The sequence below is a fragment of the Falco biarmicus genome, chromosome 3, assembly GCF_023638135.1.
Source record: "Falco biarmicus isolate bFalBia1 chromosome 3, bFalBia1.pri, whole genome shotgun sequence".
NCBI classification, from domain to species: Eukaryota; Metazoa; Chordata; class Aves; order Falconiformes; family Falconidae; genus Falco; species Falco biarmicus.
The window spans coordinates 22,927,874-22,946,036 of NC_079290.1; the positions used below are offsets into that span (position 1 = coordinate 22,927,874).

General features: G+C 36.5%; 1 protein-coding gene across 3 annotated transcripts in view; it reads left to right on the forward strand.

The window, feature by feature from the left end:
- Positions 1–18,163, forward strand: part of CSMD3 (CUB and Sushi multiple domains 3) — a 725,150-nt gene that overhangs the window by 241,749 nt on the left and 465,238 nt on the right. The gene's annotated exons all lie outside the window — the stretch shown is intronic.

Genomic DNA, 18,163 nt, shown 5'->3' on the forward strand with positions numbered 1-18,163 from the left:
AATCAACTAATGTAAAAATTGCAATTATCAAAATACTAGGACTAACGTTTTAATGTAATTGTTCTTTTATAATAGTGAGCTTTTTACAACTCTGTGTGATTGACTCAGGTAACATATACTATGCAAGAGCAGAATAAATTTGATCAAATTCAGCAAGTATTGTATATCGGTGTCTGGACTTCCCAAGTTCATAGATGTTCTGGAATGTGTATTCTGAGTGAATTTAGGTAAAACGAGCCTTCCTACTGTAGCTCCAGGGCTGTTATAACTGTTTATGAAAAGTACTGACTGATTTTTTGCATAGTAACCTTTATACCAAATTTGATAAACCATACTCTTTACCAGGGAATTGGTACCTTATGGGACTGCTAAAAGATATAAACTAGGAACTTTCTGTATTAGGTCCTACCACACAATTGAGAAACCATGTGATAACTGTTTTGGTTGTTTATGAGTAATAGTGTGGATTGTTGAGATGTTAATTTTGAACTATCAAGAAAAGGACAACAAAGTATGTCTCAGATTACACACCTGCTTGCATTCCTGATGAAAGTGTAAGGTAATAGGTAATGGAAGAGAACAGTCTTGTTTTCTGCAGTTCACATAAGACATGTGAGTTGGTAGGTCTAGGAGATTTGAATATGCTGTGTATCTTCTATTCCTCTTTACCACCTAAAGGTTGTAATGATTTCATTATGGGTTTTTTATTGTTATATTAGTTTGCTTATTTGATTTTTAATGGTATATTGCTAAATGTATGTTAAAGTGAACTCTACACTAAGTTGTGAAATGCTGTGGTAGTCTACCATGCTTAAAATGAAGAAAATACCTTTTTACAGCTCTTTGGGGGGGGGGGGGGGGGGGGGGGGGGGGGGAATGTAGACAATAAATAATTTCAGCATGTAAAAACATTAATTGTGCATACTCAAGCAAATATGATCAGTAAAAATTAACCTTGATAGTAGAAAACAGAAAAATGTATTGTCAGGTAATAGGGAGGAGTGGTTTCTGTGTTGATGGTAGGCAAAAGGAGAGCATGTGAGGAAATTAAATAAACATTTCAAGAGTATTTCATATATTTAGAAAAAAAATAAAAGTGTGTAGCACAAAATACTTTAATTTGTTAAGACATGAAACCTTTATTTTTTCGGTTATAGACAACCCTAAGCTGTTTTTAAAAGACGATTTTCAAACAATAATTTTACTGGTGTGCTGATATGAGTTATCACAAAAGCAGGTAACTGATAAAAATAAAAAAAATGTATTCCATAGAGCCATGTAGTATAGGTGCACGTACTTGTTTTTCTTTTCAATAATTTATTTCTGCATCACTTTTCAGACACCCTGTCTGTTAATTCTTTCAATAGCCTGTATTATCTATCACAGTACTACACTGTAATAACTGCTGTAAAAAATTCCTCTTTCCCCTGCATAATTACCATAGCTATGACTGTAACCTCTTTCTGACATCCTTCCTTGAAACTTAATCTTTCCTACATAGTACCACTATAACCAGAATTAGTTATTTCTTACCACTTCACCTAGTTTAATTTTCTTTATTCTAATTGCATCTTTTGAAAGAGTCAGACTCCAAATTCTGAACTTCAGAACACTGTAATTCTTAGTGCATCACTGCTTGGTATTTCAGTACTCTTTTCACTTGATTGCTCCCTTGGCTTGCTGATTTTGTTTGCACAACTGCACATTTTGTGCTAGTATGTTTGGGTAGTGGCTCGACCCAGCATAGCAGCAAAGCACCCCTTAGCCACTCACTCACTCCACACCCACACTGGAACAGGGCAGAAAATAGGAAGAACAAGAGTGAGAAAACTCATAGGTTGAAATGAGGATGGGGAAAATCACTTGTCAACTACTGTCCTGGGCAAACCAGCCTTAATATAAAACATTTATTTATTGATCTGAGTATCAGGAAAAAAAAAAGAAAAATAGTTTAAACAATTAGGAAAAACACCTTTCCTCTCACCTTTTGCAGGCTTAATTTTGTTACAGACACTTTTCCTTCCCCTTCCTCTATCTACATCACAGATTACACTTTGTCTCTTCAGTGACGTGATGGGCTGGGCAGTGCAGGAGGTTCAGGTCAGGTATAGGAGTTTCTTTCTGCTGCTCCTTGTTCCTCACTCTTTCCTTCTGCAGTTCCTTCCTTCTTATTCATTTCCTGTGCTCTGATGTTCTTTGACCATGGGCCACAGTCTCTTAGGAGAAGAACCCACTCCAGTTGGAGTCCTGTCCTGTTGAGTGTGTTACCAGCACTGGAATGGAGCACTCCTGCTCTGGCCTTGTTCCTTTCTCTCAGTGTTTATTGCCTTATCTTAAATACATTTTCACAGAGATGCCACAAATTCTGCTGATGGGCTCAGCTGTGTCCCATGGTGGATACATTGTGGAGCCAGGTGGAACCAGCTGTGACCAACATCAGACAGGTCCTCACCTCCTGTCACAGAAGTCACATTTGCAGCCCTCCTCCTCCACTAGCAAACCCCTGCTATTAATACTAATTACAATAAAAATTGTTGGTTGTTTTATTAAAAAAAAATACTAAATAAACACATTCTATGGATACTTTTTAGGTGGGATACGAAATAACCAAATCTTACTACCTTCTTTTTTGCAAGACAGGCTCACATGGCCTAGCTTAAGCGTAATATGTAAAGCTACTGTAGCCTAGACATTTGAAAAGACCGAGTGATGCAATGCGAAGTCTTAAAATCTAGATGCATTAAAAAACAAAACAAAACAATCACCAAAAGAAAACCTAGGGTATTACATAATCTTTCATAAACCTCCTTTTAATTTCATTAAACATATTTTGCCTAATTTCTTGTTTAAGGCCTTGCAAATACCTGTGAAAATGTTTAAATTGGTTTTACAGAACAAATGAAATTTACTGAGGCACATGAAACTATGGGAAACTCTGAGCGTCATAAAAATACATTGTCATGCAGGTTGTGTGTATTAATTTCTTTTAATAGGCATTTTCATTCAGAAAAGATATTGAATTATGTAATATTTAGAAGATCTTGGTAAATGATAAATCAAAGTGATATATGTCAATTAGAAGAGTACCCAACTTGTGGTGTCATAACCAAGACATTCTTGCTCTTCCTTGTCTGATCACTCGTCTTTCAGCACTTGGTTCTATTCACTAAGTTATTTGTCTCAATGTTTTCTGTCCTTATTGCTTTGTTAAAACTCCTTTTGGGTATAGAACTGTTGGATGAAGTAGAACTAAAGCTTCTCTGGATCTTCCTGAAGCTGCTGCTTCAGTGTTTCTTGGCACTGGTAATCCTTTTGCTGTTTCTAAATTTAGTTGTGATTTTTTACTCCATCCATTTGCAGTTCCTGTAAAAGCTCCTTTTGCTTGCTGCTTTCTGTTGGCTACTCTTTGCACTCCATCACTTATGTATGAATCCATAATATTATCTAAATGGACAGAAGGGATTATGTTGGCTTCACAGCTGCCAGTCTTACAAGCTGGCATACACAAATTTCAATATTCTTTGTGTCAAGCATACCCAGACTCTGAAAAGGCTTTTGGAAAAGAATTCTTCATTTTCTGATAGTTAAACATGGCTTTAAGTATCCATAACTTTGCTATCTTTTGAGATAGCATCCTTTCTCTCTCTCTCTCTCTCCCTCCCTCCTCGTTTAAAGCTCTGGAAGGTTTCAGTAGTAGACCTACAGCTGCTACTTATTTAACTTGTGAAATCCATTTCTTAACTTCTTTTGCTTCCTTTCCTCTTTCACTTTCCCCTAAGCCATGTAAAAGCTTCTGTTATGAAAAAAATAGTATCAAATATACCAATTGAATGCACAATTGCATCTGCCTTCCATTAAGAATCTTTGTTTATAGGAAAATACAGATGACGAGATGAAATATATCTATGAGCTTTTCAGAACAGAATAAAATTTAGCTATCATACTCATGTTGAAAAGCATGCAAATGGTTACTCTGCTTAGTACCTGACAGCCAACTATGTAGATCTGAAGTTGGATAAATGCCAGCACTTTTAATGAGTGATGCACTATGGAGAAAACAGATGTTGAAAAGTTTTCTTTTTCTCTGCTTGGTTTTCCATTGTTCTTTTTCTTTCTGGCATTTTATATATGAACAGAAATGTATCTTCATTCAGAAGTAATTTAAGCGGTTAGGCTTTTCTTAGGGTTTTTTTGTTGGTTTTTCTTTGAGAGAGAATTTGAAGCATTTGGCAATCAGGTAAAGAACAAAAGTTAGTAGTACTAAGCTGCCTCAGAACATCACAGCTAGAGTTGCCAGAAGGGGAAAACTGTCTTTATCACTCTTTTTCAGAACATCTAAGAATTTAAACAGAATTTGTCATACATTCTTCATCTCAAAAGCTGTTGTAACAAACAGTATACAGTACTACTGCCGGAAACCCCAGCAGTCATAATGAAGTCTTAGGTGAGTTTCAGGTCAAAGACACCAAAGTGTAGATTGTATTGTACTGTAAGCTATAGGTTTAGAAACCTGTAGGTATCTAAATATCCATGAAATTTGGGGAGCTGTGGGACATTGTTCGATTGTACATGAATATATACATATGTGTATGTATATAAGTGCACTGATGTAAGAAATCACTGAGGGTATCCAAGATACTTTCATGTCAGTGGCAGGAGTATAGAGACTCTTCTGCCCAACAAACCAAGGTGTTGCAAACCAGTATGTTACAGAGCAATGAAACTGCACCAACCCAAACTATGTATGGGCAGCTGAATCTTCCCCATACCTAGCTAATCCTGTCAGTGCAGGTTGCGGTGTGTTTCAGCTGACAGCATGGTAGGGAATGGGTAGAGGTGCTCTAGAATAAGTGAGACATCTGCCTGGTGTGGGCAAATTAGAATTTACAGAAGACCATGTGCTGTGGTTTAACCTGGCAGGCAGCTAAACACCACATAGCCGTTCACTCCCCAGACAGCAGGATAGGGGAGAGAACTGGAAAAAGGGTAAAACTCGTGGGTTGAGATAGGGTGTTTAATAGGACAGAAAAGGAAGGGAAAATAATAATAATGATAAAAGGATATGCAAAATAAGTTACACACAGTGCAGTTGCTCACCACTCACTGACCAATGCCCAACCAGTCCCCAAGCAGCAGGCTGCCACCCCCTGGCTAACTTCTACCAGTTTTACTGTTCAGCATGTTGAGATGTGGTATGGAATATCCCTTTGGCCAGTTTGGGTCAGCTCTCCTGGCTGTGTCTCCTCCCAGCTCCTTGTACACCCCTAGTCTCCCTGCTGGCAGGTCAGCATGAGAAGCTGAAAAGTCCTTGACATAGTGTGAGCACTGTACAGCAACAACTAAAACATCAGTGCGTTATCAATGCTATTCTCATCCTAAATCCAAAACACAGTACTATACCAGCTACTAGGAAGAAAATTAACTTTATTCCAGCTGAAACCAGGACACCGTGCCATTCTGGGAAAGAAACTAGAATCCAAGGAAGAACACCTAAAATAGCAAGAAACAGCATATAGACAGCTGTAATGTCCTTCCCAAGGGGTGTACTTTAAGATGAATTAAACCACAACATTCCACTGACTACACTTAGTAGATTTCCATTTATTATAACAGTTTATAGACTTAGTGCAACTACAGACAGGCAGAAGTAGGTGTCTTAATCTCAGGTTGAATCTCACATAATGTGACTACTCAATTACTGAAATGGGCTTTTACTACTGGGCATGCTCAGGGGCTTGAGATTCCCTGGGAGAAATTAAGGTGCTGCATCACTTGAGTTACACCTGTGGAAGTCAGATAGTTTTTAAATAAGGGCTGTGTCTGCTTCTGCTTAATGTAAGTAAGTTGCTGGTTTCGTTGATAACTTATTCAACAGATTATGGATTTATGAGGTTTTTTTGACAGATACTTAATTCTTAGAATTGTAAGTCTGTGATTGCTCAGACCCTGAACTCCTATTGTCAAAACAGCCTGGATGGCTTCCTGATTTTGCAGTGGATAGAGGAAAAAGGAACTCTTCTCTTCACAGAATGAAAAGAAATTACCAGAGCTTCTGAGTGGATTATTTTTATTTTTATTTTGTCTACAGGCATAACAAGAACTTACATTACATACATTGTCACACAAGTAAATGTTTTTAGTAGATTTTCACACTCATGGGTCTTTTAGCTCTGCTTCATCTTATACTGAACTATACTTTCTGAACAGATCTTTCACCTTTGCATTCTTGAGATGTCTTTAATTCAATATACACCCACACAATGACAGTGCACAGAAATACATTGATTTTACTGTAGTCAAGTGAGAAAGGAGAAAAAAATGCTGCATTTTGTTGACCCTCCCCCATTTTAAAATAAGTATTTTTAAAATTCTCCAAATTATAGGTTTTAATAACACCAATGTTGGCGGTTAGTTAAATTAGTTCTGATACTGTATACAGATCCGGAAAGATCTGTATCTAAAATTTTAATTCCCTTCTTTCTACTTCAATTGAGATCATCAGTCATTAAAAAAAGTCAATAGAACTAATGTTAAATATGAAAACATGGTAGTCTGTGCTAATGTCTAAATTGATGGGTTGTAAATTAATTCTGAAATAAATGTTAAGTGATGCAGTAAAGAGTACTTCCCATTTTTTAATGATTTAACAGATGTTTCTTAATTTCATGCTTATCCTAAAGGAAAATCTCTAATGTTTTAGGTGCATTCAAACATTTTAATATCTTTCTGTTTCATTTACTATTCTACACACTTCTGTTCTTTGTTTACAAAGGAGCAAAGGATGTTTTATGTACGACTGACTGTAATTCCATCTCTTCTGTAGAAAGAAAAAAATGTACTGAATTACATTTTATTTCAATCTAAGTAATACTTAGAAAGAAAATATTTTCCTCACTCAAGTCAAATTTTGTTGGAAGGCCAGGAATTTATAAATTGAAATGAAAATCAACTTTTCAAACAAGATTAAAAAAATCCAGGAAAATGGGATGTTCAAACTGCAAAATCAATAGGTAATGTGAACAGTCCTAGTTTATGGAAAGGAAAAAATATATTTAAAGATCTGTGTGGTTTTAGTGAACCAATTCATATGTATATATGTGAAGATATAAATAAGTATTTATATAAAAATAAACATAATATCTATAATTATATATACATTTAAATATAATTATGAATATATAAAGTATATATTTAAATTAATCACCAAAGGAAACCAACTAAAATTCAAGAAAAAAACTCCATTAAAATAAATATTCCCTGGTCATGGAACTCTTCTGATAATAGTACATGAAGTGTAGAGTTTATAGGACCTTCAAAATACTTCATTTTGATAAGGACAAAACGTGAATAGATTAACCTGTGTATCTGTATGGTTCATGGCCATCAAACAGCGTAATATATTGCACTGATGACCTGTTCATGTCAAGATGAGAAAAAACTGAGGGAAAAACCTGGGATAAAACACTTGAGTACATTCAGAATATTTAGTGTATTGAGATAAACTGTTGGAACACTTGGTTTCCCTTTGAGAAATACTGACATTCAAATCCTCCCATAATATTCCTGGGCTTTTTCATTAAATGACTTATTTTTTTCTGTAGTGAAAATTATTTCACTATAATAAAAAAGATAAGCCTATCTAGTTAGTATTTTAATAGCTTTGACCATTAGAAAGTTTACTGGACACCCAAGGAAACAAATCTGAAGTGGTCTCACTTTGGAAAACACATTTTAAATATTAAACTGAACACTGTCAGTGACATCAGATGTATTAGAATTATTTCTGCTGGATGATTTACTCCCATTTCCTTCCATCCCTCCTCCCTCACTGTGCAGTTTCAACTTTTTTTTAGTTCTAGGAGGTAATTTTTGATCTTGGAGGGTTTTTTTTTTTTTTTGTACCATTAGGGGATAGCCACACAAAGAAAGAGATCATTTTGAAAAGAAAACAGACAGATGTAGAGAACTAGATAATGAGGTAACAATGTAGGATTTTGTTGTGTCTTGTCTTACTTCACATTCGTTTCCTATGTACTTTCTAATCACAGTGTATAAACTATTATGTAGAATTATCTGTTCTCTCTGTTTCTTCTTTTTGGCCTAAAGGCAGAGCTATTTGTTTAGTAGCTTTATAACACTTGCACTTTTGGTCAAAATAATAGGTAGAGTAGTTATTTAGATTTAAATTTAGTTGTATGAACTGGATAGCTATGTGTTGAGGCATACATTATGTAAAATATAGTTGTGCTTTTTTAAATGTTTCTCCCTCCTTTATTGTTTGTGAAGACTAATCACACGGTATGCATGAAGATTGAGTAATATGCTCAGTAATCTCCTGCCTAAAGATAGGAAAGTTATTCTTTCTCCAATAGAAAAAAAGTAGATCCAAAATTCTGCTCTGGAATATGAATATGGAAGTGACCCATGGAATATGTTATGTCAAAGTTATTTCTTAGTGTTAAATAAAATACTATAGTTTTCGCTCATCCCCAGTATAGGTAAAGTTGAGGACTTTTGGCTTTACTCTTCAGAACTAAGTCTAAGATTATCAAATTCCAGAAGTAAAAGTACCTTTGGCAGAGTACCCCTGGAACTCTTTAGTAAAGAAGGAGTCAAATCTATTCAATGAATAATGTTTTAATGAATTCAACTCCATGTAAGGAGTGAAAGAATTTTCTGAACTACCTTTTCAATTTGCAGCTGTATTTTCTGCAACTTGGTTCCAGTCACTGGATCTTTTTTGTACTTTAAAATATGGGCTGCTTTGCTTGTGTACTGTGTACTTCAGTAGCAGTACCAGAAAGCTGAAAGAATGTAACAGTTTTTTCCCATTCATAGGCATCTGGAAATTAATTAAACATGTCCCTCCATTTAAAAAAGAGTTTTCACTGAAATGCACTTGAGGCAATAAGCCTTGCATACTAGTGAACATTGGTTTATGGAACTTTTTAATCTGAAAAATCACTAACTAGCACCAAAGAAATTATCAGTTATGTAATTCCTTTAGATCTTCATTATGTCAAATGTCAGTACTATTCATATTTGAAGGAGAACTTGATAAAAGCCCTCTGAGAATCATGTTGGTCATAACTTCTCTGTTTCTACGTCTGTTTGAAAGTTGCCAGAACAACAGTAGAATATCAGTGTGAAAACTAAAGTATTTGTAGCATCTCCTAAGAGTGATGTTGTGTTTTTCAAAATTTACTCGCTTGGTTTTGGAGATGTCTATATATTTTTTGGCTGAATGCTGTATCAATATTAACATTATTTTACCTTCTCAGAAAATTAAATTAACGCAATTCACAGTTTTATGCATTTGCAGTTCAAGTGTTATTTTTGTCAGAAGACTCATATTAACATGACCCATGACTTTTCCTGTATGTCACCTACTTTTAGCTAGTTTACAAAGCTTTGTCCAAGAGTGATGAGAAGTTTAAATGTGAACTGAGGTATGGAGTTTGAGAACTGGGATTAGGAGAGAAAAAGAAAAAAAAAAAAGGAAGGAGAAAAAGAAACATTGTATCGGGAACACCAAAAAAGTGAGCTGAGAATTCTTAATGGGAGGGAACATGTAGGAGGACAGAGAGTCAGGTAAAGTGATGAGGTTGGAGAGAGAAGTTTTGTGAGGAAAAGATTTAGGTGAGAAGACCGGCAATAATGAAATTGAACCTGAAGAGAATCTGTTGATTAATTATTATTTACTGCATAAGAAAATTTCTTGTATAATGCATAGCCTGGTTGGAATCTAGTCTGTGCTAGCTGAGAAAAATTGGCTTGAACAGGTATCCAGGACAAACCATGGAAGGTGTAAGATGGTATGTGCAGAGAGAAGTGACAAAATATTGTTCTGTCAGTGTCCTCACACTCCACTCTACAGCTGTGAATATGTTCCTTCCTGCCATGAAACAGCTGAAACCTACCAGAAAAACTTGGGTCAACAAGGCACTTTTTTTGCCCAGTATAGAGCAGACTGGTGTTAGGATCTCTTAAAAATAGTGTCACGCAGAGTTGGCTATAATTATTTTCTGTTATCATTTTGAAGAAGTTAAAAGGTAATTTGTGGATGACATGCAAAATTTAACTTACCCTAAGCAGTAGCTTAGGGATCATAAGATCATAGGATAACTCAGGTTGGAAGGGAACCTCCTACTCAAAAGAAGTTGGATGTTGAGATAAAGTCAGGTTACTCAGGGATTTAGCCAGTCCTATCTTGAAAGTCCAAGGATGGAGACTGTGTAATGTTTCTAGGCAATCTGTTCACAGCTTGACTGTTGTCACAGGGTAAAAATTTCTCCTTATACCTGCTCAGAATTTCTGATTTCAACTTACACCCTTTCCTTTTGTCCTCCCACTACATATGTATTGGAAGGCTCCTTTAGGTCCCCCTGAAGCAATCTTTTCTGAACTGAACAGGTCCAGCTTCCTCAGCCTCTCCACAAAGAGCAAGTGCTCCAGCCCCAACCATCTTGGGGATCATCTGCCAGACTCACTTCCATTTATCAATTTCTTCCCAAGGCCCCTTCTTTTTGCTGAGCCTCAAACTGGACATGGAACAAAGTGCTAAATAGCGGTGGGAATAAACTCTTCCATCAGTGTATCAGCCATGCTTCTGTTAATACAGTACAGGGTGCTGTTTGCCAGGGCACACTGCTGGCTCACATTCATGTCGCTGTCCACCAGGACCCACATGGCCTTTTCAGCACAGCAGCTCCCCAACCAGTCAGACCCCAGTCTTTCCTGTTGCCAGGGGTTGAGTTTGCTCTTGTTTAATTTTATAAGATTGCTGTTGGCCCATTCCTCCTTCCTCTCTTAGGTCCCTCTGGATGGCAAGCCTGCTTTCAAACATATTGTCTATTACCCCCAGTTTGGTATTGCCTGAAAACCTAAAGACAGTCCTCTCCATAGCCTCCTTTTGGTCATTAATGAATATATTAAACAAGACGGGTCACAGGGTAAAGTCCTACAGCACTCCACTTGTTACATCCTCCAAGAGTACAGCTCACTAACCACAAACTTGTGACCCTTACTATCTAACCAGTATCTGTGCTCTGCTACTTGCCTTCCTCACTCCCCTCAGGGTCCTGAATTCATTTCATGGCAACTGCAGCCGTGGCTACTACTGATTACCACATCTCCAACCAGCTCTTCCTTGTTAATGAGTAACAGTTCCAGCTGTGCATCACCCCTGGTTGGCCCATGCAGTATGACTATCAAGTAGTTTTCCCTGAAATCTTCCAAAAACCCCTTACCACATTCCCACCACATCTCAGTTACTCCAATGATGTCACCATTCAGTGATGTCATGTAGAGCTCCAATTCCTTCCTCTTCTGTCCCAGACTGACTGCATGTGTATATGTAAACTTGAGACAGGGGTCTCTTCACCCTATTTATCATTCTCAAAATCTTTCAAATTCCTCTATATCTTTCATTTCCTTTCTACTTTTTTCCAGCACTATGACACTTAAATATGGATCGTTATCACGCTTTCCATCATTCTTAGTGTAAACCTCTCATCAGCAGGTTGGCCAGAGTGTTGGCAAAGATGTTCTTGCTACACTTTATCAGGGGCACCTTTACTACTTCAAGTAACAGCTGACTGTAGTCACTTTGTTTAGGTAGTGGCTTATTCTAGCAACACATGCTATTTGGACCACTGCTTCCTAAAACATTACTGTGTCAATCAATTTATCTTTAAGTGACTGGGGTCTCAGAGTTACAGTCGTGTAGCATTCCTGCTGCACTTATGGGGAGTTCAAAGACCTTAGCTTATGTTGCTTCTTTATAAGTCTCTGCATAGCAAGCACTGCAAAGTTTCTTAATTTGCAAATACAGTGATGAGATCTGTTGATTATTACTATTGTCAGCAAGCTCTTATGTTCTAAGGCAGTCAGTATACTAAGAGCACTACAAGTCCTCAGGTCCATACTTAAGAGTGCTTAAAAAAAAGCACTCCTTAGTGCTTTTTAAACTAAATATTAGGAAAATAGTAGAGGACAAAACAGGAGACATGCTGCTGTATAAGCTGACCTTCACCTTGACTCCTGTTGTTGCTTTGGCCTCTCGGCATTTCAGAATAATGTAACAAAGTTCAAGAAAGTTCAGAGAAAGATAGCAAAGATCATCAAACAGATGGGTTAAGTTTCCAGCTGAAAAGTGATTGACTAGTGTAGGACCCTGCAGCTTGGAAAGTAAAAGCTATGTGGGAGGAGGGAAGGTACACAGATTGGAAAGTCACATATCACAGGGATAGTACTGGAAGTAGTTATGTCCGTTTTTGATGCCAAGACTGAGGTGCATACCAATGAAGTGACTTGCCCAAAGTTACCCAGAAAGTTGCAGGTGGAATAGGGCACTGGGTCTTTTGACCCCCAGTACAGGATGCTGAAAACTAGGCAACTCTTCCATTTTTCATAGAGCTGGAAGAATTGCTTGGTAATGTTGTTTTATTTTATAGTACTGCCTTGGCACACTAGGATATGTACAAATACTTAGGAAGAGAAACCTTGACTTGAAGGACATATATTCACACGAAATAAAGCTGACACAAATAGAAAAGGGAGCAGGAATACTGACTTTCTGAAAGGAAAAGAAACTGCTTTTTCTTTTCTCCTTCACCTGTGACTCCTTTCTCTTCTCTTCTTACTTAATAGTAAGCATAGGATTAAAAGCAATACCTTTTAATTCCTAATATATATGCCTAGTATATAGGTATAACAAATAGGCAAATAGTATATGTAGGTTTGTAGCTGGAGATAGAAGAAGGATTTCATTTGTATGCAGCCTGGTGCTGAGTAATTTGTCTTTTCATGAAAGAGATATAAAAGCCACATGTTTAAATCATAATTTCCTCTTGAAAGTTCAAAATCCTATATATGTTAAATTAATGATAAAAATATAAAATTATGGTCCTGAAGGAAATGTTGGTTCTAAGAGATTGACCTGCTGTTTTTTGAAGCCATATGAGCACACTGTTTTAACACTTAGAGCAAACCAGTCAGTAGTACCTAAGCTAAGAATCATTCAGCATCCCAATGACCTTAACAGGAATTTAGGAATATTAACCAAACTGCAAGAAATTAATCATTTTATCTTTTGTGGAGCTTATCACAATATTGTTTTTGAGGGTTTAATTGATATTTAAGTATCCTGTGGTCTTGTACAGAGGCAAAATGTTTCTTTTTGTACTAATTTTTGTACTCATCTTGTATTAGAATTAATGTGGTATGTTTGTTGTTGTGTTTTTTTTAACATTATTTTAAATTAGTTTCTTGGAGGACTGAATTAAACATTATACTTGCTGAAAATTCTCAATCACTGTTATGTAGTAACTTCTTACACATGAAAGAAGTTACTTTGGTACTCTGTAGAATCTTTCAGAGTCTCTTGCCTCTGCAAAGGTGATCATATTGCCATTTAATTTATGTAATGTAAACATCTAGCACTGATGGAAAAACTTCTGATGGTTTGACAGAAGCCAAATTCTACATAGAAGTAACTAGAACCTAATGAAAGACAAAGAACATGGTATGTGATAAACATCACATAGAACTTCAGTTTAAAGACTGAGCATTTCAGTAATTTTCAGTTCTATTTCAGAAGGTTTCTGATGTATTTCATAGTTACATATCTGAGAACACAAATATTTGTAACAGAAATTTTGTTCCTCAAAACAACCCAACAAAACTTCTTGCCAATCAAAAATGCTCACATAATTCCAGGAAAGAGATGTTTAATACAAATTGGTTTCCATTAGGATAAGTTTACATAAATCATTCGCAAATCATAGCACTATGTGAGTTAGTTTGTACAGGAAAAGATAATAAACTTGTTTTAGAGATGCCTTTTATAATTTTTGCTGGTATTAATCCTAGTAATACTTGAGTGATATTTACTTCAACTTGTTTCCCACTAAGGACCTTAAATTCTAAGAAATTATATATAGTGCAAAGAATGTTACATTCCTGTCTAGAAAAACAAAATCTTCCGCAGGTAAAACCACAGAAAAACTGTTATTTATATTTAGGATTTTATTTTTCCTCAGCAATATTAAGAATGGAACATTACTTATTTAAAAGGTATAGAGATAAATTAATGGAAATAAATAAAAATAGTGACAATCATCGCATCACCAATTTTATACCCCAGAAACCCATGAATTATTGCATAACCCAGTGAGGAGAAATTGGGAATTGCTGCATTTCACACAAGAGAAGGTTTATAGAATATTCATATTCTGGTATTTATGATGGTGCAAAGAGTATCTGATTCCCATACAGTGCCTCCTGCTTTCTTCTATTTCTTATTGTTTTAGTGGTGGACCTTAGAATGCTGAAAATTTAGTGTATGGACTTTGGTTTCAGGTATTTTCTTAGACTGTCTTTTTCCCATCTCAGTAACCTCAGTGGGATTCAGGGAGGAAAGCACACAGGAAACCTGATGTTTTACAGTACTTTCTTGTCAAATCTCTGATCCTGGCATTAATATCAGTATGCTGGAAATAAGGGAACATTCCATTTCTATTTTGAAGTTTTTTCATTTGAAAACTGTCATGACTCTGATAGAATGATTTTTAAAAACTTATTCTTTATATGCAGTATTCCTACATAATCTTTCCCTTTAAAGACAAAAACATAATTCAGAAGCAGCTTAAATTCAGTGCAGCTTCAGCCTTTAATTCATTGTTTTCTAGAATAATGAAATTATATGAAAAATTCTACAGTGTCTTTAAGTCTTTTTCTGCTCTATTGTTTGACACTATCTGCTATATGGGAAGCATCCCACAATATGTTATGACACATTACTATCAATGTCTGAGGTAAAGAGCTTGCACTACTTTCTGCATTTCAGCCCCCTGATTTTACAGGCTGCTATTTGTGCTTTTTGCAAGTAACCTACCCTAATATTAATCCTAATGTCTGGCTTTTGTTCCTTTTGTTGTCTGAAACCTGCATGCTAGTCCTGCTTACCAGGACCTCTTTGATTTTCTTCATGGTCTTAATGATATGAATGTGCCTTCTAACATAGCTAGCTTTTATCACAGAGGTAAAGAAACCGCTGAAAGTAGGCTCCCACAAAGTAAGAAGCCAGTTGTGCTTTTTGGCATAACTAGAAAAATTGGCAAATTCTGCAAAAAATACTGAATTTCCATTTTTGCATGGAAGAAAAGGCTTTGTGATTGAGTCCAGGAATCTTTATGACTTTGAGTTAGATAAAGGAGACATTTCAGATAATTTGAGGAAGCTGAACAGCTTGAAAGGGTATTTCACTGTCACTTAACAAATATTGATAACTTCATACAAATTGGATTTTTATTTTTTGGAGTATTCTTTAGAGTGAAAATTACACATGAGCTTAGAGATTTTTTCCCAGGGTCAGCTTTGACTTATTCTGGAAAAGAAACTGATCTGCTAACCTACAGAATTTATATCCAAGAATATGATTATCACAGAAGACAGTTAGACTTGGGAGTAGGATATTTTTATAAGGAAAGGGAAAAGGTGGAAAGAATGTGTAGAATATGTATTATTATAAATTTCTAGTTCAAACATGGACTTCCAAAAATATGTTTCCAATTCAAAGAATATAAGTTTTTAAGACACTTCAACAGATCAGTATTTTTAAAAATAAACAGAGATGTTGGTGTATATGTGTATAAAGTTCTGGTGAGAGGGAGTAATGAAGATGGAGCCAGACTATTATCAATAATGCCCAATGAAAGAATAAATGGTAATGGGCATATATTGAATTATGGGAAATTGCATTTAAGCAGAAGAAGACTTTTTACTCTAAATATGATTGAAAAATGGAACAGGTTGTGGCAGTCTCTGTCCCTGTAGAGACAGTGACTGGACACTATTCTGAGTAACCTGCTTTAGTTCACCCAGCTTTTAGCAGGTGGGGGTGGACTAGACAGTCTCTAGAGGTGCCTTCCAATGTCAAGTATTCTGTGAAAGTCTGAAGTGTTCAGATATGCTGAGCAACCAGTCATTTCAAAATTTGACCTCCTTAATTTCTATCAGCTAAGGAATGAATGTAAGAAGTATCCAAAGCCAGATGACATTTTCAAAAATCAAATTTCCATATTTTTTGACATGCCACTATATATTTCTCCTGTAGAAGACATCTCTTTGTGAGCATTTCTCTGTACAAAATAATACACTGCTGAGGAAGGATACCTGCAGTAACTGGAGTAGTTATTTTGGTTGTTGGTAAACGTATTGGCTATTGAAAAATAATTCTTTCATTACTATCATTGTGTTGTGATGCAAAATTGCCTGAAATGCTCGTTAAGGCAATACATATGTAACACTTTTATAAATAATTTTGAAATTTATTTTAATATGTAAGCATTTAGCTTAAGACATCTTGAAATCTTTGGCTAATGGATTGCTGAGGGAATCTCACAGAGAAGCTTTTCCTGAGGCAAACCTCTTGTTTAGCACTGGATGACCAGTTTATAGTTTAAAAGTTCACTTACTGCCCACTTCATGCTGACAGCATGTAATGTTCTGCAGGAATAGCTTTATCTCTCTAAAGTCTTAAGCGGATTTTTAATCAGTTTCTTACTGAAGAAACCTTCTTCCTTCCCAGAGAATTGTTTTCATCTCACTTCGGACTTGACCTTTCTTAAAAAAATATTATTTTTCAGCCTGTCCTGACCTTTTAGATAAAATCAGAAAATAAAAGATGGTACAGTTTCATTTACAAATCACAAAACTTTCCATTATAATAAACATTTACTCTGTTTAGAGATTAACTTCATTTATTTATTCTGAGTGAGAAATAACAGAAGAATAATACTTGTTAAATATAGTGCTTCACTTTGTTCATATGCGTTGTCTTTTACACAGTGATTGAGGCAATAATTGTTAGGGTGCAGCAAGGTCTGATGGCTCACTCAGGGTTGGTAGCTGGGGAGCACAGGGGATTGGGCGGGGGGGTGGGGGGTGGGGGGGTGAGGGGGGCTGGCAGTGCAATGCAGTGCAGCCAGTGCTGGTCCCACTGCCCCCAGCCAGGGAGCAGGGCAGGCCAGGGAGCAGCTGGAGGGAGACCCAGCCCTGGGCATCATGCATCTCCATGGGAATGGGTACAGGCCAAGGCCAGGCAGAACATTAGTTCCATGGCTGGGCAGGGCAGGGATATGGGCAGCTGGGGACCAGCACTGCTGAGGTATTGCTGGGAGAGGGATTGATGGCTCCAGGCTAGAGATCTTGGACCCATGGGTGTGGGTAGGGGGAAGCCCACAGGAGGCTGGGCAGTGTTTAGAGCCCCCAGAGTCCCAACAATGATTGAACAAGTACTTCAGTGGTATAAAATAAATTACACTTGGTATACAAAATTTAAAATATAAAATTAGTTGGATTGTGATGCACTTACATAGTATTATGTTAGACACAGAATCTTGTTATGACTAAAGGGAACACAATTTATATGGTTTAAAAAAAATTGTTATTCCAATTAAAGTTTTAACAGTCTAGTAGTCTAAATTATCTAATGTAGAAAACCCTCAATAATAATACACTTACAAAAGTTAAGAACTGCCTTCCTACTCTACACTATTTTCCTCTTGTCTTATTTTCACCCTTTTCACTGTGCCCCTGGGGTAGGGATTACAATTGATAGGATCCAAGGCTCTGTGTTGGAGCAAGTTTGATATTTGTGTTTGTGACAGGGTGGGGATGGGCTTCCTCTTCAGTCTTGGAGTTCAATTGTTTCTTTCTCTGTGTTTCTTAACACAGGCTGCATCTTTCTCATTATCCTTTACTAAAATCGGAAAGTTGCACGTTAGCCTCCCTCAGCCTTAATAAGTATAAAGGGTGATTGCTTGTTGTGCAGTGGCTACATAGGTTTATCAGAGCTTTACTGTATGCAGTATTCTCACAACACAACATTCCCAAAATATAAACAGGTCAGGAAATATTCACTTGACCATTACAGATTATCAAAACTAGTGAATGCAACCTCAGGCCAAGGCAAGCCTGCATGGGGTCAAGACAAATCTGCGTTACTAATGGCAGAAATATACTTACTAGGCTACACTCTTCAGAATTTCAGTATTCTCTGTTAATTTTGCTAGACATAGGCTGGAGACATAGGCAGAGTAAATAGTGCAAAATATGTTCTGAAGTAATAAGATTTTTAGTCTTTCCTATGTAATGAACA